Source organism: Haemaphysalis longicornis, unplaced genomic scaffold, assembly GCF_048455015.1.
Source record: "Haemaphysalis longicornis isolate Haplotype H1 unplaced genomic scaffold, Haemaphysalis longicornis Haplotype H1 scaffold_13, whole genome shotgun sequence".
In the NCBI taxonomy this organism is placed as follows: Eukaryota; Metazoa; Arthropoda; class Arachnida; order Ixodida; family Ixodidae; genus Haemaphysalis; species Haemaphysalis longicornis.
This window is the reverse complement of record NW_027526233.1, coordinates 51,086,533-51,109,559: the sequence shown is the minus strand read 5'-3', so window position 1 is coordinate 51,109,559 and position 23,027 is coordinate 51,086,533. Positions and strand designations below refer to the sequence as shown.

At 45.2% G+C, this 23,027-nt stretch overlaps 1 pseudogene; it reads right to left on the bottom strand.

Moving 5' to 3' along the window:
- Window positions 1-3,070: 3,070 nt before the first annotated feature.
- Window positions 3,071-22,803, bottom strand: LOC144163829 (uncharacterized; annotated as a pseudogene).
- Window positions 22,804-23,027: the final 224 nt, after the last annotated feature.

Sequence of the window (23,027 nt, the reverse complement as noted above, 5' to 3'; positions counted from 1 at the left end):
TTTTATTACCACGTTTTGGTGATCACACAAACGTCAAAGTGAAATTTCAAACCATTTGAATGTGTAAATAAGGCACATTACTTTTTTGGGCACATTTACCGTTGACATAAATAAGCTGGCGGCGTATCTGCTCCTTTCGTTGCAAATGTCGCCGAAATGTGATTGTCGACTGGCGCCCATGTCAAGTATAGTCCTCACTTCTGTTTCCAGCTCACCTCTCATTCTGGTTTCTTTGCCGTTTCGCGCCTCCCAAGGTGACACGCTAGAGGTTTGCTCAAGTCAATTTAAATTTACTGCGTTCTACTGCTCCAGGTCTGGTGCCTCGATGCCTGCGCAGTCATGCGGCTCAGGCGCGCTTGATTTGAGGTATTCAACATATATTGAACCACAATGCCATACTGCCCGATCCTTACAAGCGAACGTGCATCCCATCTTGTGGAACCTTTCGTGGGTATTGCTGTTTGCTTTCTGAAACGCCGCTATAAGAACGCCCTTTGAACAGAGCGCGACAGTTTTATACCGTTAATTTAGTATTTCATTTTCTATCGCAAATAACAAGAATCCATAAATTTTAAGTAAAGAAACACTGAAAATGTCACTCATGTATCGACTTTTCTGCCTTGTATTTGCCTAATATTTTTGTCTAACGTGGAGCCCTCCTACTTGGAAGTTGCTTTCGGTAAAGCCTGCAGCGTGCTGTTCACACATTGTTGTACTTAAATTTGCAGAGTACTTACTGCAGGTGGTTGGTTATCCAACCGATGCGAACTTGTGCCCTTCTGTCCAGTGCTCTTCCTAAAGGGTCCCGAAAGCGTTCGCCGCTTCGTCTATTTTCTGCGTTATGTTAGGCCCGGGAGGAGCCGCCCGCACGAAGACTCCAAGACACGGGTGCTAGCAAGTGTGTGTACATGTCACGCTTGCTACGGCCGATAGAAAAGAATACCGAATCCACTCGCTCCGAGAATATGCGAAGGCTTTGATCACCCAACAGGAAGACGGGGGGGAGGCACCCTCTTGGTCGTCGCGTACAACGAAAGGCTGGCTTACAAGATATTGGAAACGTCATCCACAGGGATACGCTTGGAGGCGGCTCGATTGGGTGGGGTGGCCTGTGTACGCGGGCACATGGGCCGCTCGAGCGTTCATTATCATTTGTCGCCAATCAGGGTCTGGTAACAAAATTCCGAGCCAGCATCCCCGGCCAGCGAAATGTTATCGAGGTAGGCCATTTCATGGAGACGCAAAAAGCTTTTGCTGCCAGCGTGAGAACGCCTAGCGCCGCCTAGTGGCAACCATTTACGCTGTAGACCACACCGATTCTCCACTCCTTTTTTGCAACTCAAAGAAAACGTAATAGAAAAATGAAAGGGAAGCGCGAAAGAGAAATGTCAGCTTTTGTTGCTTATTTCTCACCAAATAACATATCTTTTCGCGTAGAACAAATCCTGGGAGAGCTAAGAAAAAATTATCTTTTAGTTAAAGCGAACTTTTATTGAGCATTTATTGGCCCTTTAACGCAGCGTATGCGCTAATGCACATTTGAGTTAACTTTCCTCGCCATGTGATATCATGGAGAACGAAAATAAGAACCGTGTACGGCACCGTAAAGGATACGGACGGACGAGAACCCGAGTAGGCGAAATTGGTGGTGCCACCTGGCTGTTGTCCTGGGAAACGCACGGACGTCCGCAGCCAGGGAAACCGCAAGGTGGCGTCACCAGCACATCAGCGGTGCGCTACGCGGCTGTTGTTGCTACAGTGCTTGTTTCAATTATTATTGGATAAATCGAACATCCATGAGTTTTTTAAAGGAACACTGCAAATACAACTATATGCATGTTTGTGTCTCAGATATGCGCGAGGATTCTGTTTCGCTCCACAATGTTGAAAAGTTGCAACCAGATTGGGACGTTTAAAAATGTCTCCACCTATATAAACACCTTCGGCAAGAACTGCCATAACTTTTGCCACGCTGCGGATTTCCGGCACGAACGTACACACAGACCAAAATTTCGGCGTTCGATTAGCCACGAAAGACAACTGTTGTTAAAAGCCAGGCTCCGTAAAAAATATAATTAGGTGGGGCGGGTGTGGCTAAGTTTGTCTGTCGCTGCAGAGTGAAGCGTACGGAGCTGCTCATTACGTGAAGATCAAGCGATAACGGCTTGTATGGGTGGGGGGAGATGCGCGGTACGGGTAGAGCAGCATCAGCCTGGCTATGGTGAAGCCAGCCACAGGTTACTTCGAAATGGGTAGGGTACGAGACATACGTAAAAGGGAATCCTCTGGGCAACGTTAATTATGATTGTTTGGCCGAAGAAAGGCCATTCTGCGGAACTTGTACGCAGTTTCAAAACTTAATTAAGCATATGCTGATAATGTTCTTCTCCTGGGTGTACTGAAGCAATGGCATTTTTTGTCTTTGTGACTGGAACGTCGAAACAACACACCCCTGAAACGAGCTCGTCGAAGGATGGCTGACCACCAAAACAGTACTTCGAATCTATGGGGAGGTAAAGTTGCACAGCGGCGGAAAAATAAAAACCCTTCAACGACGCAGCGACTCGCTGAAGACATAGATTCATGACATGCCCTCGTCCCGACGACTCGACCTAACCATCACGAGACTCCCGAACACGACGACAGCTACATGGCACGACACGTACCCGACATGACCGATTCTGCCGCTGAGAAGACGACGACAACGACGACGCACAGTGCGCCACCGTCAACACGCACAAGCCGAGATGCGACGCCCCGACGCATCCGGAACTCGAGGAAGGCGGCCACTGACGTCAAGGTGTCCATCAATGGCAAGACACGGGAGCCTACTACTCAGTAATAAGCGGAGCATTTGCGTATAAGCTGAGAAAAGTTATGACGACATGGCACGGTCCACAAATTCGCACAGCAGGAGGCATCCTCGTGACGCCAAGTGGAACGTGCACATTTCTCGTCACCATAGACGGCACAACGTACCCTGCGGCGTTAATTATTTATTTTGCCTAACTGCTCCCGTGACGTCATTATTGGAATGGACTTTTTGATGGACAATGGTGCCATAATTGATCTACAGGCCAAGTCCATAACCTTTTCCTCCGATCGGTCCATTACGTCGGAACCGAACGCCGAACACCGTGCTGCTGTAATGATAAGCGTTGATCATGTCACCCTGTCACCCCGGGCAAGCTTGATGATCACGATTTACTGTGAAGATGCTGTTCCTGACAACGACGCTATCGTAGAGAGTGATCAACGGTTGCTCCTCGACCGCGGTGTTTCCGTCGCAAGAGGCATTACGCGCTTTAAGCAATGCCAATCTCACGTTTTGGTCACTAATTTCAACGCGGAATACCAGCATTTAAACAGGGGCGCTAGAAAGCGGCGCTGGAACAGGGGCGCTGGAACAAGTGACGTGATCGCCGTCACCGACTTTGAATGCTCACCAGAAGATACCTTCAAGCTTCCGAAACCCTTCGACGTGATTTCAGCGTTACCGCAAGAAGAACGGAAGAAATTATTGGATTTGCTACGTTGCTACGGCAAGTGTTTTTCGTCGAACTCAAAATTACGTCAGACACCCATGGCGAAGCACCAGATAATAACCGAAGATGGAGCACGACCTATCCGACAGTCACCGTACGGCTTCTCCTCACACGAGCGCGAAGCCATCCGGACTCAATTCGACAACTTGCTCACCGACGACATTATACAGCTATTGAAAAGTTCGTGGTCTGCGCCGGTCATACTCGTGAAGAAAAAAGACGGCACTTTAAGGTTCTGCGTTAACTACCGGCGACTGAACAAAATCACCAAAAAGGACGTGTACCCCTACCAAGAATCAAGGACTCCCTCGACCACTTCTGCCATGCGAAGTATTGATCTTTGCGAAGTATCCCTGTTGAAAATTCCATCAACCAACCACCAAGATTCATCGCTGGAAAGGTTGATTGCGTTTTATGGTCGCCTCGGAAAGCTTGATGTACGTAAGAAACTGTAATGGAAGCTGCTGGAAGGGGACGCTGGAAGGTGCTGGCAGGCATGATGGCATGCCTGCCAGCACCTTCCATCGTCTTCCACCACCTTCCTCTATGCTGGCAGGCTTGCGGCGCAATGGCGGCAGATTCTGGTGTGATGGCAAGCTTGACTGCTGAATTGATGATGGAAATGCATTTTCCGAATGAATTACGGCAACGTGCAAGCCAAAATTCATTCGAGAGCAAAGCGGTTGTAACAACAGAAACATAGCGGTGGCATCGAACGTTTCGAGAAAATTACAAAAACTACCTTTTTGGTGTTTGATGCACAAATGAGCTTTGTTTGCCTGTGATGGAAGAGACACAGGCATGTGATGGTAGGCGCGCTGTGTCCGCATCAGAAGATGCTTGCGCGATGGTAAATCTCGCTTGCTGGAAGGATAACATATCGGCATGGTGATGTCGGATGGAAGTGACGGAAAGATCGACAGTTGAGTCGATGATGATAAAGTGTGTGTAAGGGGTATGGCAGGAAGGCAGACTTTATTATGTGCAGGACGAACTTCGCCTGTACATTCTGCTTCGATTAGCGTTTCTGATTCTCGAGCTGAACATCAGAAGGGTGACTCGATCTGTCAAATTTTTTCTCCGTTTTCTTTGTCCAGAAGAGCTAGCTAATAGAGCGCTCGGTTTAGCATATCGTTACCGTGTTTCGTTACTGTTTACCGTGTTTTCGGGAGTCGACTGCGCAGCGCGAGACTTACTGCGAACGGCAACTTACCGGCACGGGCTTCACCGTCGCCAGCGGCTTCCGGTAACACGGTAAACGGTAGCGCAAACACGGTAACAATATGCTAAAACTGCCTATTATCGTGAGCCCTCAAAACACGACCTCAAAACAATCATTATTTCCGCTCTGCTTTTATTAGTTTCGTTGCGGACGGGGCACTGTGCGCGCGGTACTTACGCGTCAAGCGCCTGGCCTATCCAGCCGATTGGTATGCCCCGAAGACAAATTCAACCAAGCGATCGATTGTTATCCGAAAGCTGTTCGACACTCATATACCTCATTTCATTACGATGGCTCTTTCATCAGTTAAGTAAAGGCGACCCGGTAGTATTACGCAGACGGGACCCACCTGTGAGTCCGATGCGACAGAACTTTGTTGGACGCGCATCACGCTAGAATATCTCAAAAACGACAGAAAGTAGATCGATTATCTGACAATGTAATGTTGACGAGTACTGTGCTTTGTATGCTGCATGTTCTACTATCAACTCTGCCGCTGCGTTAGCGCAGTGGTTATAAGCGCGTTTTTCGTGCAGTAGTCCATGGTTCAAGCCTCCACTGAGCTATCCCCATCCCCACACTTTTTTTTTGCTTCTGCGAACATTTTTTACAAGGTAATTTGCCTGTTGACCTTGATTTCACTCCTCAGGCGATGTTCCTAAAGGACAAAATGTACGGGTACTTCTTCTAGTGTGTTCGGTGAGAGTACTGCGTGCTAAAAACAGGAAGTTTTTTTTTCACCATGGTGTTTTTATTTTGAGCAAATACCATATGGTTTATTCCCTTAGTAGCAAAGCAGTTGCCAAAGCCTTGGCATACTCTGTACAAGAACCTTCTTCGAGGAACATGTTTGTAATCTGAATATATTGGAAGGTTTCACGTGCCCTCATTTCTTCTTTTCTGGAGAGCAAACTGCATAGCCTGCCTTAAAGCATTTTTTTTCAAGCAAATTTGAGCAAAGGCATTAGGCAAAAAAATTTTCAGCGCTTAAGCACTGAAATTTTTTTTCTACTGTGCTTATGTTTGATTCGGGCTTTTAAGGGGCCCGCTGCCAGGACTTAATCTTTCGTATGCAGCAAAGCTTTACGAATCCACCACTCCGCCAATATTGTTATATATAAGTCCACGCTTGTATGAAGCTGCAGGAAACGTTCCCCACTCTTTCAAGCACATTTATTAACCTAGTATTGTTCGATGAGTGAAGTGCACATAGCCCAGAACGTCACTCATGCAGTAGCCTTAATTCCACTTCAACCAAAGTACTGCCACATACTTTAAATCAATTCAGGTCAGAGTATATTTGCAAAAAAAAACACACCAGTTATAATGGACCCAATATTCTACATTGATATCCACCCTTATTTTATTCTCTGCATCCCGTAGCTGTGGCATATATATCCACCCTTATTTTATTCTCTGCATCCCGTAGCTGCGGCATATATTTCTATGGCAATTCCAGCTTTCAGTAATCTACAATGCATATAGTTAAAAATAGTAATTGCAACTTAAGTAAGCATGAGCCAAGAAAATGCATTAAAAATACATTTATTGAGCACAGTTCCACACATGGGCAAAAAAAAGTTTAATCATGCTTTCTTGAAAAACTGATTGCCAACATTTGATTCCTTGAAAAGCATGGAATAAAAAGCATGGTTCTTTAAAAAATGTATCAGGCAAGCATCAAAGCCTGTGCTTACACATGACTAACATTGACAAAAATGAATCTGTACATTGGGACAGTTCGCAACATTTTCTTACGTGTTTTCATTCAGAACACTTCGCCCAGGATAAGGTTAAAGCAACTGTCATATCGTAAGACATTTCAGGATGAATCATACTGACAAAGCTACATGAGCTGAGCAACAAATCAATAGCACGAAAACCACACGTGGTAGTAAATTAAAGTACGAAAAAGGCCCCAAAAAATGTACTGTGAAACATAAGCAGCGGAGTAACGACTAGAAGAGAGGAAAAAGATGAGCTCTGTGGGGCCACTGCCTTTAGTCCAGTCCTTACTGCCCTGTTAATTATGTTGTACAGTTCATGCAACCAACAAGCCCAGATTTAATGCACTGGCTACAACAGTGAACCACTTGGCAAGCAAAAATATAGTGGCAAAAGCGCCTTAGGTACATCCTAGAGGCAGTCCCATGGAAGTTAAAATAAACATGATTTCTTCTGTGTTTATCCTTGAACTAAGAATAATGACAGAAAAACAAACTGCACAATACATGAAAACAGGAAGGGACAGGTTAGTTCCAAATACAAGCGTAGCATTGAAGTTACTTCTCAGCAACTTATCAGATGTGCTCAACATACAAGCCAGATTAACAGAGGGGGATTCTTCCTTCTTCATGGGCCTACCCAAAGACCATAAAGTATGACTGTTTAGTGCTCTCGTGAGGAAAATGCTGAGTAGATTTTGTGTTTATGAGACTGGAGCGGGCTTTTAGCAGCAACTTGCCTGCTTCACGTGATGGGCATCACGAAACCTTTGGTCTGCTTGGTGCGTGGGAAAGTTTAAGACCTGGTCCAGGATCCGAACCCGGGACCACTGCTTAACCGGAGCAGTCGCTCTACCAACTGAGCTAACCAGGAGGGTAGTGGTTTGTAGCGCGAGAACAAATTGATCGACAGCTCCAAGTGAAGGACAGGTGTTAATCGACCAGATTTAGGGGAAATCCCCAAGGTGGAGGAAGTACACTTTCAATCGCTGAAACTTACTCAACCTTGGGGATTTCCCCTAAATCTGGTGGATTAACACCTGTCCTTCACTTCGAGTTGTCGATCAATTTGTTCTCGCGCTACAAATGACTAACATCCTAGTTAGCTCAGTTGGTAGAGCGACTGCTCCGGTTAAGCAGTGGTCCCGGGTTCGAATCCTGGACCAGGACAAATTTTTCTTCAACTGCGAACTTTCTGAGAAAGCTGTATAGCTTTCCTTTGTAGCCGTATGGCTGCATTTAGGTGGATGTCAAACTTTCATTTGCTCAAACTTACTCCATTTTGGGGATTTCCCCTAAATCTGGTCGATTAATATCTTGCCTCCTTGTGTTGCATACTTTTGATACCCATGTCGACATGGTCATGCGTGGGCTGTTGCCAGCGGCGTATCTCCTTTGCGTGGCCCTATGCAAAACTAGCCTGCTGCAGAAGCGCAAGTTGTTTTCACACATAAACCTCCCCAGTATCGGCAGTCCTGCCTTTTGTAGTCCTGTACACATGGCTCCAGTCGCCCTGAGTACGAATAAAAGTATTAATATTATGATCTATGGAAGTGGTTTTCAACCACGAATGTTCTAGCCTAACACCTACATACTGCATTTTGCGTGTCTGGCTTTTCCACATGGCTGGCGTAATGTGAAAAAGCCAATGTTGAAACTAGTGCTATGCAGTTGTAAAGCCTGCGCTTTACTATAACAACACGGCAAACACTGACCATCTGCCAAATACTACCAACTCAAAATAGCAGTGATAAGTGGCCAATCAAAGGCTTCAATGACCATTATTAATGGCATCAATGGCTTTTATGGCTGAAATATCAAATGAGTTAACTTATTAATGCCAAAAAACACTAGCCAGTCACTTGCAAACATAAGATGCAGCTAAAAATTATGACCATGTTACTGTGTTACTATGGTCCATCTATCCCAACAAGCATTTGGAAAAACATTTCGCATAACGGATTGCTTGCAACACAATTGAAACATTGATGTCACCTGCTCTGTCGATTTCATTTGAACTGAGCTCTTCTCCCAAAAGGATACGCAGAGCTTCTGACAACTTCGACAGGTTTCTACAGTATTCAAGGTGAAGAATTCCCTCAAGACATGGCAGGGCGTAAAACAGGATCCAATGCCTCCATTCTGAAGCTTTCCAGTAGCTCCGCTCGGAAAGGGGCCGTGGCAACCTTGTCACCCAATGGGGAGGCTGGATGACTAGGAGCCGTGCATCGATTTTAGCCACTGTTGATGTGAGAGCTGTAAAAAATAACCTCCAATAAATGTATAACCCAAGGAATGTAAAAGTAGCATCATTTCAGCAGCAAATCACACCATACAAAGAAAAGAGAACATATGTGATATTACCTTCGTCAAAGCAGAGATTGGAGTATGGAGTGGACAGGAGTGCCTCTGTGACTTGTTTTGACACACCTTGCAGGACGCAGTGCATGTACTCCACGCTCTGAGCAATGACCAGATCTAGCCCTAAAAAAACAGCGTGGTTAATAATGTCATTAACAAATACCCCATTAAACGTGTCGCCCAATGCAAGAAATAACTACTCCACGTATGACGAGTAAAATGGCCGATAAAATACTGCATGCCGTTAAAGTTCTCTGTGACCTACACCTGCACCATAACCTTATTACTGTTGCTAAAATACCCAGCAGGAGCAGGGCAAAATAGTGCTGTCTTGATGACTGAAGTCGGACTACCAGGCTGTCATGAAATGCTGAAGCCCACAGTCAATACACAGAGCTCGGTTAACTATTTCGAAATATGCATTCATAAGGTGGAGAGGGGGAGCGCGGGGGGGAGTGCAAAGCAGAAATAGAATTTCTCGACAATAGGATTTATTGTTTTTTGTGAAAACACCTCTAATTACAAGCTCAAAACAACTTCAAGAGGTAAGTGCACCACTGACTTTATCTATGCTTTCATACAGACACCTCCCGTATTCTTTTGTCATTAAGGAAGGTTCAAAACAATAGATGTTTGCTGCCACCTGTTATTTACACAAACAGCGTTGTGCAGGATTTTTTAAAATCCCGGAAAAAGCGCTTACTTTCGTTTATGCCCTGAAATAGACTTGCCTTTCTCACCTTATACTGATGTTCCATTCTGCCATTTCATTCTTTCATTTATTTGTTTCCCTCTTTACCACAGAACAACAGAAAGCATGAGGAAGGTATGTACGTAATGGTTCAAACTGATGTATAAATAATTATTAGCCGTGTCGCCACACACTGCGTATAGACCTCACCAGTCATACAAACTCCTTAAACTGCCATTAAGACATCGTCTACTGAGCCGGTCTCTACACTTTGAATGGTCAATCTTCTAAATTTACTTCGTTTCTTGACTTGCCTTAAAACCCTGCTTTTTGTCCACTCTTCTATCTTCTACACTGGTGTCCTTGCAGGTGTTTGGCAAGCAAGAGAAATATAGACAAACATTAGCCACAATCTAGAGCTGACATCTAAATGAAACAGCACAGTGAATCAGCTGGAAAGCCTCACAGTTACATTGTTCCGCTACCTGGAAAAACTTGATAGGTTTTGGCAAGAGCATTATCATTAGCTGCTTGTAGCATTAGACAACCTTTGAAGAAGAAAGGCCAGGACGCCGACCACGTTATTTCGAGTTTAAAGGAAATTAACATTTCGGCTTCCACACTGAAGCCTTGGTCACAATAAAACCTTGAAGGTAAATACTCGCCTTAAGTACGCTTCACAACGCTCCGCAGTCAACTTGCGTAGATTGGAGGCAGATTTCTGGCGTTCCTATTCAGAGTATGTTCGGTCGTCTGTATGTGAAGTGATTCCAGTAGTAGGCGTAAGGTGGCATTCCTTTCTTTTGCGAGGACACATGTAGCAGACCAGTGGACTGTGTGCGATGTGGTATCGCAGTGCTCGGCAAGGGTGCTTGTCGACACGTGATTCTTGTTCACATCATTTTGATGCTGCTGCAGGCGCTGCACAAAGTTTCCTGACTCGCCAATATACACGTAACGGCAGTTTGCACAAGGAATGACGTAGACAACTCCTGAATACATCTCTGTCTGCAGTTTGTCCTTTACGTTTACAAGTTCATGCCTTAGTTTTCGAGACGGCACGGGCGCAGTTTGCACATTGTATGAGCGGAGTATGCGTGACAGAGCCCATCTGATGCCGGCATGTACGGAATTGCTGCGTGCTTTTCAAGTCCGACGTCGGCAGCATGTGCAGGGCGAGGGCGTTGTCGCTGAACAGAGTTGATGAAGCCCTTAGGGTAACCGCACGATGAAAGCTCGTAGTGAGCTCGCGTATCGTCTGCCACCAGGTCCTCTGGCTTGCTGGAGGTCCTGTCAGCTCTGCGGAGAAGGGAGGCCACCACAAACTGCTTCTCTCCTGCCGGATGCACCGAATTAAAGTGTAGGCACCGGCCAGTGTGAGTCTTCTTTCTGAACACCGTAAAGGACAGCCCCACACCATCACGCTTCACCAGGACGTCCAGGAATGCCAGACGCCTGTCGGCCTCTTCCTCAGTCGTGAATTGGATGAATTCACAGTCGGGAATTCACGACTACGCGAGCTCACTACGAGATTTCATTGTGCGGTTACCCTAAGGGCTTCATCAACTCTGTTCAGCGACAACGCCCTCGCCCTGCGCATGCTGCCGACGTCGGACTTCAAAAGCACGCAGCAATTCCGTACGTGCCCGGCATCAGATACCCAGCAAACAACGTTACGTCGTGCAGATATCCCGGAGACGTCAGCAATAGACATTGCAGATGTCCAGGAGACGTACTGTTGGGGTCAGAGTTACATATAATCAACGTCCCCACAACTGCAAAAAACCCATCCAAATAACACGAAGGATTACGTACTGTAGACGTCTCATGGTACTTTTATACGCTGTTTGCGGGACGTTACCTTAGTGGTACGTCGTATGGATATTTTGAAGTGGTACGCATGCAAGACGTTTATAGACGTCTGTTCTACATTATTTTTCTGTCTTCGGCACAAGCATTAGTTTGTTATATTCATGACTAGTGTACGTTAGTATGATATTGTAGAGATGAACCTGTATAATGGAAATTTACATTCTTTATACATTATCTGGACGTTTGGCAAGCCCCCTTTTCAAGGCTGCCTACGTGTTGTAGGCAATAATATTTCAAATACATGTATTACTAGCTATTCAGCACTGTTTGCTGTTACTTGTCACTTGGTTTCTAGAATAATGTTTCCACTTTTGAACTGCTGCATACTGCATGAAGTCCTATATGTGAAGTAACTAGCTGACCACACACTCTTGCAGAAGCACATGAAGCACTGCTCTAATCAAGAAATGTCGCATCGAAAACAAGTGGCAGTAAGTAACAGCAAACCAGTCCTGATCAGCACAAGTGACCTTGACACTAAGGCAACAACAGTAGCGTCATCGAATTGTACCACCAGCATGGCTGTACAGGCCTTCTGCAAATAAACTATCAGGGAAACAATTCAAAAATAAACTATAAAATGACAGTCTTGCCAACCTAGATGTAAGTAAGTGCAGCTGGGTAGTAAGAAAGCTTTCAATGCACACATGAAACACAAGAGTTCAGTAACACAGTTTATGTTGACTTCACAAAATTATGTAATATGCTTTCGCAATACAACCACTTTATTTTGATTCCTATTTGCCCTGGCCCACAGGGTACACATTGTATATTTGCAAGAATAGTAATTAAATAAGTCAAACACAGCAAAAAGGTTGACAAAAATAGAAAAAAAGCAAACATGTAAACCCAGCGTACAAGCACAAAATAGTTATGCAACTTGAAGTATCTCACATTAAGTGAAATGGATGAAAAACAGCAGTGTGGAAAAAAAACAGTGTGGAAACAAAAAAAATGATTGAATGGTGGTTACAAAAACAAAGCAAATGTACGGAACTAAATAGTTCAAATCTAGCGAACAATTTGTGGAACAATACACCAAAAGCACCTTGGAAATACAAACGTTGTGTTGAGTGGTGGCTGTGAGTGCCATAAAAATTTGAGATACTTTAAACAAACCAACATCTAGGGAAATGGTTATAGACACTAGAAAAGGTGAGTATACAGAAATGAGTGTACGGCGGTTACAAGAGCAGTTGTAATTTACGTGATGAAATAATTCACACTTAGCGAAATGGCAGGACAATAAAACAACAAAAAACTTTAGCAACAAATTATTCAAGTCTGGATAGGAAAACAATACAATGTTACACTATTTCAATATTTCACACAAAGTGATATGATTTGGCAACAAACGAAAAAACGGGGAACACGGAAATGATTGAATAATATTTACAACAAGACAGATATACACAACTACATGATTCACACCAAGTGATGCGCTCAAGGAACAATAACACAAAATAAAAATGCATCGAAGCAAGGAAAGAATTCAATGGTGGTTCTATGGTGCATGCCTCCATCATCAGTTATGGTAGGGATTCTTGAACAGTTTTCATTCTTCGTTGTAGTGCCAAAAACTGTCAAAATAGTTGCGGACGGGATTGGTTGGAAAGTGAGTAGAAATTTCATGATCCAAAGGCTGAATGAAATTAAATGCCTCTTCTAGCAATAAAAACTAAGAAGCCGCCGGTTGTCGACAATGTTGATATTTGCGCAGGATGTGACTGACAATAAAAATCTGGGCCCTATACATTGTCTAATGAAAGAATTTGATGTCTGTAACAACACGAAGATATCTAGTTACACACAATTCAGGATGTCGTTCGCAGGTGGAAAAAAGGGTGCTTCTCTTTTTCCCAAACCAGGAGAACTCCTGCGCCAAGTTGACCGTCAACAGTAGCTTGAGCAGGCGCCTTGTGCACTGTTGCAGTAGCACCTCCGTTGCAATCCAGTTCTTCAATCTAGGCATGGGTACAGGAAAATCTATGTTGTTAATACAGCTTTTAAGGCTGGTATAATACAGAGTGGCCGCCTACCATTGTCCTTGAAAACTACAGTATATGACAGCTGCAGCTTACCAGTACTCACCTACGGGGCAGATACTTCCAGGGTCAATAAAAGGGTCTAACTGAAATTAGGACTACTTAGCAGGCCGTAGAACGTTAGATGATGGGTGTAACATTAGGGGAAAGGAAGAGAGCGGAGTCTATGTAATTTAATGCCAGCATTGGCACTACTAAGGCAACCTTAAAATTATGACTGCTAATGTGAGGTACCACTATTTATACGCACTATATTTCGTGAATCGGGACACTGAGGACATTTTAGCCCAGCTACAGGTACCATCTGAACTTGCGAAATATTTTTCTGTGTCTATGTTGACCACTTTTTTTGAGTGAAGTGACAATATATACACGGATGAAGCCATATCCAACAAATGTGGCAAAAGGAAACATGCACAAACCCGGACAGCGTCTCTGCCATGGACGTACATCCTGCAGCACAATGGCGAGGTGGGCTAGTTGGTATATATGCATAACTAAACCTTCAAAAACCACATCACTGAAAAACTCGTCATGTTGTCCTGTTCGCTTGTCTTGTTAGGCCTACATTTTTATTTGAAATATACGTTGTACAGCAGGAAACATCAAGGTAGTGCAAGAAATATTTACTGCACACTCAAAGTTAAACATACACTTCCCTAATTTAAACTCTATATAAAATTTCCAGTTGCGACTGTATTCGAATTTCTGAGGTTAGAATTCTGTTGTAGTGAGTTGTGTTGGCAGGCTTTCATTAAATAAAGTGCATTTTGCTTATGTTCCTTGAGTGGCGTTAGCGTTTAAACAACAGACATGTGACAGTGGTGGCTGCGGCATTGCTTAAAAACAGGTAGGAATGAAACCAAAATAATAGATTCCCCCACTCACTTTGGTTATTACTGCACCTACTATGCCCTGAACACAAGTTAGCCGAATATTTTTACAATTCAACTTTGCATCAATATACAGTTAATCAGGCCACACCGCACGATCCTACAATGCAGTGAAGGGTGGGGCATGGATGGCATTGGCTTGCACCAGGAGATAAACAAGTTTAAAAATATTCGTCTGAGCAATGAAGCACATGCAAAATATAAAGACTTAGGTGGCATTTAGGCGACCAACAAACATGACTGGTAGACGGGATAATCAGGACGCGAACAAGACGCACGTGAAGTAAAACATGATACACGCAATCTGCAATTGATACTGGCTCAATTTTACGGCATACAGCAGGCTTTGTTCATTGCATAGGTGGGATGAATTGACTGTATAGCAATGCTATTGGAGTAGGCCTTCCCCAAGTGAAAGTTGACAGTCAGTCTCGTTACGAGTTTGGTGTTGCATTTGCAGTTCAGCGCTAGACATAAAAGAGACACCAACTTGCGCGAAAACAAGGTTGCTATATTCAGCAGAACGGCGTGTTAAAAATAAAAAAGTTACAATTTCATTCTTTGAGGCTGAGCTGAGTTTTCTTGCGTTCTTTTAGGAATGAGTCATCATCTTCACCCACCAATCTATGCTCACTGCAGGGCAAAGGTCTTTCCCATAGATCGTCAATTATCCCGGTCCTCCGCTAACTGCGATCAATTTACCCCCGCAAGCTTCACCTCATCTGCTAATCTAACTTAATTTCTGCCGCCCCCTGCCACGCTTGCCTTCTTTAGGGATCCACACTGTTACGCTTAATGACCAACGGTTATCTTTCTTTCGCATTACATGCCTTGCCCACCTCCATTTCTTAATTTCTACTAATATGTCATTAACACGCGTTCGTTCCCTGATCCACTCCGTTCTCTTCTTGTCGCTTAATGTTATACCTATCATCTTCCGTTCAATTGCGCACTTAGTGGTTGGGCGCTTCCGTTCCATGGCGTTTTGAGTATCATCGCACAAATTTTGTCATCTAGAGTTTCTCTGCCCAAATCCCTGAAATATATACGCACAGGATATAACAATAACAATTCCTGCCACTCGTGTTCATTACATCACTGCTGCACATCAGAGTTTTCCGTTCAGGTGCACAATCTCTCGTTCTGTTTTTTTACTGACTGTACAAAAGGCGCCTTCAACGCTGCGGACGGAAACAAATCCCGATGACACTTTTGAGGCGTTGTGCCTTCACGCACGAGTGGGAAACGAGACTGTGCTAAAGAGTATGGACCAAACCTCCACACAGCTAGTCCCCTTTGGCAAATCAGCATTGCGGAGCCAGTAGGAGCAACGGGTGTAGCTGGCAGGGCGCAAGATGATGTTTACGTCAGATGGTGTTGCCATTCCTATCGGATGTGTCCCGGTTTATGTCTTTCGTGTCTGAATAAAACTCAGAGTTCACCGCTTTGTCCTATTTTCTCTTCTGATGTTCTCGTCTACGTGCGCTGTAAATCCATTGAAGATCGCGTCGCCAACAACTGCTTTTGTTGAGGCACGCCTAACAGGAGTTTGAACTTCGACTGGTAGGTTCGAGGGAAGGCGTATGCCAATGGAGCGGACGGGGCGGAAACTAGAGAGTTTTAGAATAACGTACGCAACCGTATGCAAAAAGTTAGCGAACGCTTATTCTTTGCGTCGTTCTCACTGCGCATGCGCCGTACGTTAAGCCGCTTCTGCATTTGGCGAACGGAAGCGAAATAGCGTGCCTACGTAAGGCCGCTTGCGTTTCCAACAGGCGGCAAGTAGCGCGACAAGCATCCACGGTTCCGCCTTTCTGTCGACCGTAATTTGCCTCCGATGGAGAAAGTTCCTTGCTTTAAAGGGGTCCTGAAATACCTTCCGCCGATGCATGGATGTACATGTACCCAAATAAAGCAATGTATTTGTAATCTCCTCCCGCAAGAATTTTGTTAAAGCGATGGGTATTAGCTGAGAAATCGTAAATCAAAAACGGCGCATTATCGTCGCTCCGCGTTTCCTCCTCCTTTCGACTTACTCTCCGCTGTTTACGGCGCGCGAGCTTTGCCTCCCATGATGCTGCGCTCCGCAGCGGTGACGTACTTCCGCTATTGCGCTGCTACGTCGTCTGCTACGGGCAAGCTTTGTTGACACCATGAATCCCGCACTTCGCTTAAGGCTGGAAAACCGAACGAAAAATCTGGCCGCTTGTGTGCGGCGGCCTGGCCTTGCCCTTTCGCGGTGTTCGTTGGTGCAGTTGCTATCGGTGGCACGTGACTTTTTATCGGCGGCGAACTCGCAGCCGTACGGGGAAGATCGTGCGCTCGTTCCCTTTGATGCACCGACACTGTTTATCCAAAAACTGCCGTATCAGATGTGGCCCCGCTGGTGCCGGGTCTTATTTTGCGGCGGTCGTAATTCCTGCCGGCGGCATGTGAAAAAGACATTTTAAATCGACACAGAACCCGTGCACAAAACCCTTCAATCATGTGACCAGTTCAGCTTGGGGCGACGCGTGGTGGAGAGCGGCAACGTTGGCAAAGCATGCTCCACCGCGGCTCTGAGCTTTCTAGCGCTGGAGCGAGCGCCACTTCTTTGAGAATCTCAAACATCGGTTGCCTTGACAACAAGGCACAAACCACTGTAGAACTCAGTTACAGTTGCGTGTTCCCGGTTCAGCTCGGGGCCCCACCTCGCGACATGTGGGCACTGCAGGCGTACCACCCACTCCCATTGGGAAGTGCGAGATGCGTTTGACATTACAGGAGGCGATGGTGTGTGTGTGTTGTGGACGTCTTTGTTTCGCGATGCAATGCAACCTTGTGCTTCTGCAGGTGGATAGTGCTTCCCATGGTCTGGGTTATCTTTCTCGAGCGACGTACGACTCAACTTCGCATGGGGTATGTGCAGTGTGCGTGGCTAAAAGCCATCTCGGCTTGTGCGCCGGAGTTAAGTGACTTGCTGTTCGTCCCCGCAAACCGCGCGCGAGGTGAGTGCCAAAGTTACGACGGGCAGGAGGAGGCAACCCATCGTCTTTCAATCGCGGTTCTGACTTGCAACGCATTTTGTGACGTTGTGTTCGTTCGAAACCCATCTCTGGATTGTTTTGAAGTAGAATAAAATGTATGCGTCAAACCCGGGCATTCGGCTCAGGGCGTTCTCTGCGATTGCACGAAAAAAGTGCCACGGGGCTTCAACGCTTTCTTTACGGAACGTACTCAGATAAGGGAATATCCATGTCGTGTTATGGTCGTGCTGCATTTAATACAAACGGTTAAACGTTTGTTTACACTTGTTTCGTTTGTCGTAAAATGTCCAAGCACTCCGGCACTCCGCCGGCAGATCAGCCGGCGAGCCGACGCTGAGCAGACGACTCATCTCTTTGCCGGAAGTGCGTGAAAAAGCCGCCCAATAGCAGGATGTCTAGCTCATGACGAACATCTGGGAATCGATGATGTAGACATGTGAAGATGGCGGCGTCCAAAAACACGAAGGAAAGGGTGAGAAAAAAGCGACAAACTTTGCAACAAAAGTGTGAGCTTTCCGCTGCGCGTAAAAGAGTAATACTTGGCACAGATGACGTTGACGACCCAATCTAACGATTGTGCTAGTTCATTTAGTGTGCTCAAAACGCCTTTCAGGGCCCCTTTAAGAGTGCTTAGCACATCTCCCTCGCACAGCTCTGTATCGTCGTGTCATCGCTGACTGTCCAAACAAAGCTTTGCAGCCAGGCCAGCCAACGAAGTGGTGTGGGTGTGTGTGTGTTGTGGCCGCGTTCGCGATGAGATGCGACGTTGTGCTTCTGCGGTGAACAAAGCGCAAGTGTTTATCTGCTTATCGCTCCGCCCTGTCTGTAACGCCACAGCTTTATTTCGAAGGCACGTTTCCCACAACGCTGCAACAACGTACAACCCATATGCCTTTTCAGAGATATGCTGGCAAAACTAATAAACCGTGATATTTCATTAGTAATGACGTTGAAATGCACAATACTCACGAGGGGAAGGCGATGAACAAGGTCGCAACTGCAACGGTCTAAATAGCGTGGCATCGGTGACAACTGCCGTCGCGCTTTCGGCTCGCTGAGCTCTTCCAGTAATTGAGTTCACAACACAATTCACACGGCTGCACACAGTCTTCTTTCATTCACAGTAGTAACAGTAGACATTTGAGTAACATTCAAGGCTTTCATCCTGTAACACGTTGAAACTGAACGGCGCAGCACGCGTCTGGCCGTTGCACCAGTTGCACTCGTTGAACGCCGAAGGTCATGACTAGTGAATTGGATTGGCTCATATGATCTGGCTTTATAGCACCGTCGTTATTTTGCGGTCTCAAAACAGCATATACAACAATAAAATTTTCAATAGTTCGAACTGTAGCGTTAGTACACATTTAGTGTATTTTATGTAGTTTTTATTTTAGCGGGAGGAATTTATACTCAACTTTGGGCACTGCGGGAAATGACGGTGAGATATTTGAGTGGCGTCCCCTGGACGTGACGTCTGACGGACCCGCTCCTCTGTCGTCTGCTACATTCGCGCCGCGATCGTCCGGTTGTGACTGGCAGGAGTGCCTTTGCTAGAAATCGCCCGCTTCGATGCTCTGGGGCCTTAAAAAGCGTGTTTTGATTTAGATTCCGACAGCTCTGAATAATTTCAAGCTTTATCCCGCACAAATTTACAACACACGAGGATAGCGATAACGTCTTTCAGAGAGCACCGCTCAGACGATCGTGCGTAACGCGTCCTACCTAGCGTATCTGAGAGTTTCAGTGCTCAGAGCTCCTTGGTAAGTATTGAAAATGCGTAAGCTTCCCAGAAATAGTTCTGAGATGCTCTTATGAAGACTCAACAGTGGAATGCTTCGTATGAAGCAGCGGGGCGCACGGCAGGAAAAAAAACGGGTGTTTTCCATTTCTTTTGTTTTTGTTGACTTGTGTTAGATGAAAGTTTTTTTTTCTGTGCCCAACGCATTCATTCTTCTCCACCGTCCCAAACGTCCCAGGAGGTTTGGAGATGTTTTCAAGGCTCACAAAGTTCGTGTGGATATGCAATGCAATGAGATTTGTGCTACGCCGAAGATAATGTTGTCCACAGTACTAGAAGAAAGCGTTTGCGCACCTAATTTCTATCGAACCATCGTTATCGTAACGAACTCAATCTCAACCCGAACAGTTATGCCATGATTACGGTATTGAAAACTTGATATACTCGCTAACGAACGCAATAAATAGTGTACATGCCAATTTTCAGTATAACACAATTCGAAACCAATGAATAAGTCCAGGCAGCTTTTTATTGTTTTCCAACCACTTCAGGCGCAAAGAACAAATCCTGGGCAACTCGGGGTGACGTTCGGTGAATTGAAGAATGAATCTTTCTCTCTCGTCTGGGACTGAGGAGCCTGTCCACTAACCAGCTCGATTTTACTGTTAAAGTTTTCTCATCCGGCTGGTCCTCCTCCTCTTGAGCGCAGTTCTAGTATAACGCCTACCTGAACATTGGGATAATATAGCTGTGGCAAATGTACCAAAATATCCCTCCAAATTTGAACAAAAATGCCTTACTGTATGTTTGCAATACCGGCTACTCGTCTTGCTCAATAAGCCTGCATTCTGCGTACTCAATAAGCCTGCATACCCCCTGGTATAAAACCAGCACGCGCCTATACACACAGAAGGTTGTTTGGAAACCAACCTACATTATTTGTTCCCCATAGTGCATGTCGGCACACTCTCATGCCGTGACAACGTAAAGTGACTTTATACAATATTTTCGAGCGTTAGGCAAGGTTGCCAAATCTGTTTTACCTTACATATACGATTAACTGGAATCGTAAGGCCTTCTGCCAAAGCCGACAGCCCTGAAGGATTGGAATTTGTTTTGGTCCTCCATTTTCGCTGTTGTCGGTTGTCAGCTCCCGGCTTTTACGTTTGTTTGAAAGACTGCTGCATACAGAGGCTGACGCCTAGCTCAGGCTCTTCGCGCTCCTCACGGGGCCAGCTGCACAGCAATGCATGGGCGACGCCGGCAATGTTTTTTCCGGAGCGGTATCACAAACTATACTTAAAATCCCGCCTTGAGCTAGTTTACGCTATTTTAAATCTTTTGTTAGGGAAAAAGTTGCGCATACGCGAGATCTGCTGCTTACAAGCACAAAATCTCAACCGCGCGCAAAGAAACATCGGAGAGAGCGAGCACAAGGACCAAGTAAAATGGTGGTTTCAGTGAATGAAAACTCCTTTAGGCATCAAATTTTGTTCAGGCATATGTTGATGATAATTTATTTATTATGTCCTCCGCATTTATATTTCTGTAAAAGCAATATTGGGGGATAACAAAACTTGCACAAAACGCCTCGGTACAAAACCCCTACAAAACACATACAAAACCCCCGGTAACATGAAAAGGTTACGACTGCGGAGAGTTTGAAAATAAGGTATAGCAGATATAGCTAAAAATATGTAACTGCGATAGACATGTACGAAGTAACAAGCAGACATACCAGCAACATCTGAACAACGTCAGAAAAATATGTCTAAATACCGTCCACAAATGAAGCAGCAGCAACATCTAGAGTACGTTTTCAGCATAGTTGAAATAACGTCCCACATTAAGGTACCAGAAACGTTATCTCAAATTCCAAAAATTTTCAGAAAAATATTGCACGTTGTACAGATGTCTAATAGAGACACTGCTGGGACATAGACGTTCGGATCTTTTTGGGACGTCGCAGAGATGTTAGTGGTTTGCTGGGTAGGCTCTGTCACGCATACTCCGCTCATACAATGTGCAAACTGCGCCCGTGCCGTCTCGCAAACTAAGGCATGAACTTGTAAACGTAAAGGACAAACTGCAGACAGAGAGGTATCCAGGAGTTGTCTACGTCATTCCTTGTGCACAATGAAGTTACGTGTATATTGGCGAGTCAGGAAACTTTGCGCAGCGCCTGCAGCAGCATCAAAATGATGTGAACAAGAACCACGTGTCGACAAGCACCCTTGCCGAGCACTGCGATACCACATCGCACACAATCTACTGGTCTGCTACATGTGTCCTCGCAAAAAAAAAAAGGAATGCCACCTGACGCCTGCTACTGGAATCACTTCACATACAGACGACGGAACACACGCTGAATAGGAACGCCAGAAATCTGCCGCCAATCTACGCAAGTTGCCTGCGCAGCGTTGTGATGCGTACTTAAGGCGATTATTTCCCTTCAGGGTTTTATTATGACCAAGGCTTCAGTGTGGAAGCCGAAACGTAATTTCCTTTAACCTCGAAATAACGTGGTCGGCGTACTGGCCTTTCTTCTTCAATATGCATCCCGACCAAATGGGCTTCCGTCATACCCTTGATTTAAATTACACAACCTTTTGTTAAATAATTTCACCTTCAGGATTGAGAATGTTTCCATTTGTATCGTGCTCAGGTTGCTGTTTTTGTATGATGCAATGAAAATCAGTAAGCGCACCTATAGCCGATAAAAGGAGATTAAAGGCTAGCTTACCTTTCAAGTTCACAAGAGCAGATATCCCTTTGATGCCATCGATGGTGTCCTTAAACCGAAGAGCCAGCTTCATATCTTGAACCATCATCTCAGATGTCCTTGCTTCTGGTGGCTCATATATGATGTACCGCATGCTCTCTTAAATGAAAAATAAAAACTCGTCACACAATGTCTTCACTACAAGCATGGCACAGAATTTACTATTTTTTTTACAAACAGTATTCTTCTGAAAACATTTTATGTAAAACTTTATTTCGCTTTCTTCGTTTTTCCTCACTTTTCACGTGTGTTTTCCTGCCGCATTAAAGCGCACTCCATGGTTTGTCAGCCCCTGTACTCTGTGTTTCTTGCTTAGTCCTGCCATCTGCGCTGTTTTCTTGAAGTTAAAATGTATCAACAGGCCCTTCAGTGCACCCTTCTGCTTTCGTGAAGTTGGCAGCGTTGCTGTTTGCATTTATCCATGCGATAAATAAGTTTTGCAACGTGTTTGGGAAATTAAATATTAAGGCAACTGGTTTACTGTTTTCCACAGGCCATGCCAAAGAACTGCAAGATAAACATGGCTTACCTTCAGTGTGCTCCCCAGGAATGAGGCACCATGGGCATCCAAAGTAGCCATTGAAGTTGACCATGTTGAGCGGGGCTGCTCTTGCTGGAGCATCAACTGAGAACCCAGGACAGCTACCTTGGACACATGCGTGTGAGCCTCATGGTTCCACTTGATTGCCTGCATGCCATTGAGCACCTTTAAAAATGTGTGCAAGAACAACTGCATGTTGGGATGCTTCTTCCCAAACCACAGTCCTGCAAGAATGGGATGCTTGAAGCGCACGTGGGGTGGAAGTTCATTAACAATGAACTGAAGGGGCCAGATAGAAGTCTTTGAAGACTTCCACACAGGGCTTCCATCTGTGTTGATGAGCAGTGTCAAGTCATCCTTACTCAGATTTCTTGCCTTTCGCAGCCTTTTGTAGCACTCTGCACTGGTCACATCAATAATTTGTTCTTCGGGCTGCTGAAGCTTGTTGAGGTTTTTATGAAGGTCCGCTTTTGTTTTTTCAAGAAGAAAGCTGAGCTGCTTCTCCATGTTAAGAATAACAAAAAACAGGCCACGGTCTTTCAATGTCTGAATTCGATCAGTGTGTTGGCACATGGGGCAGTGAG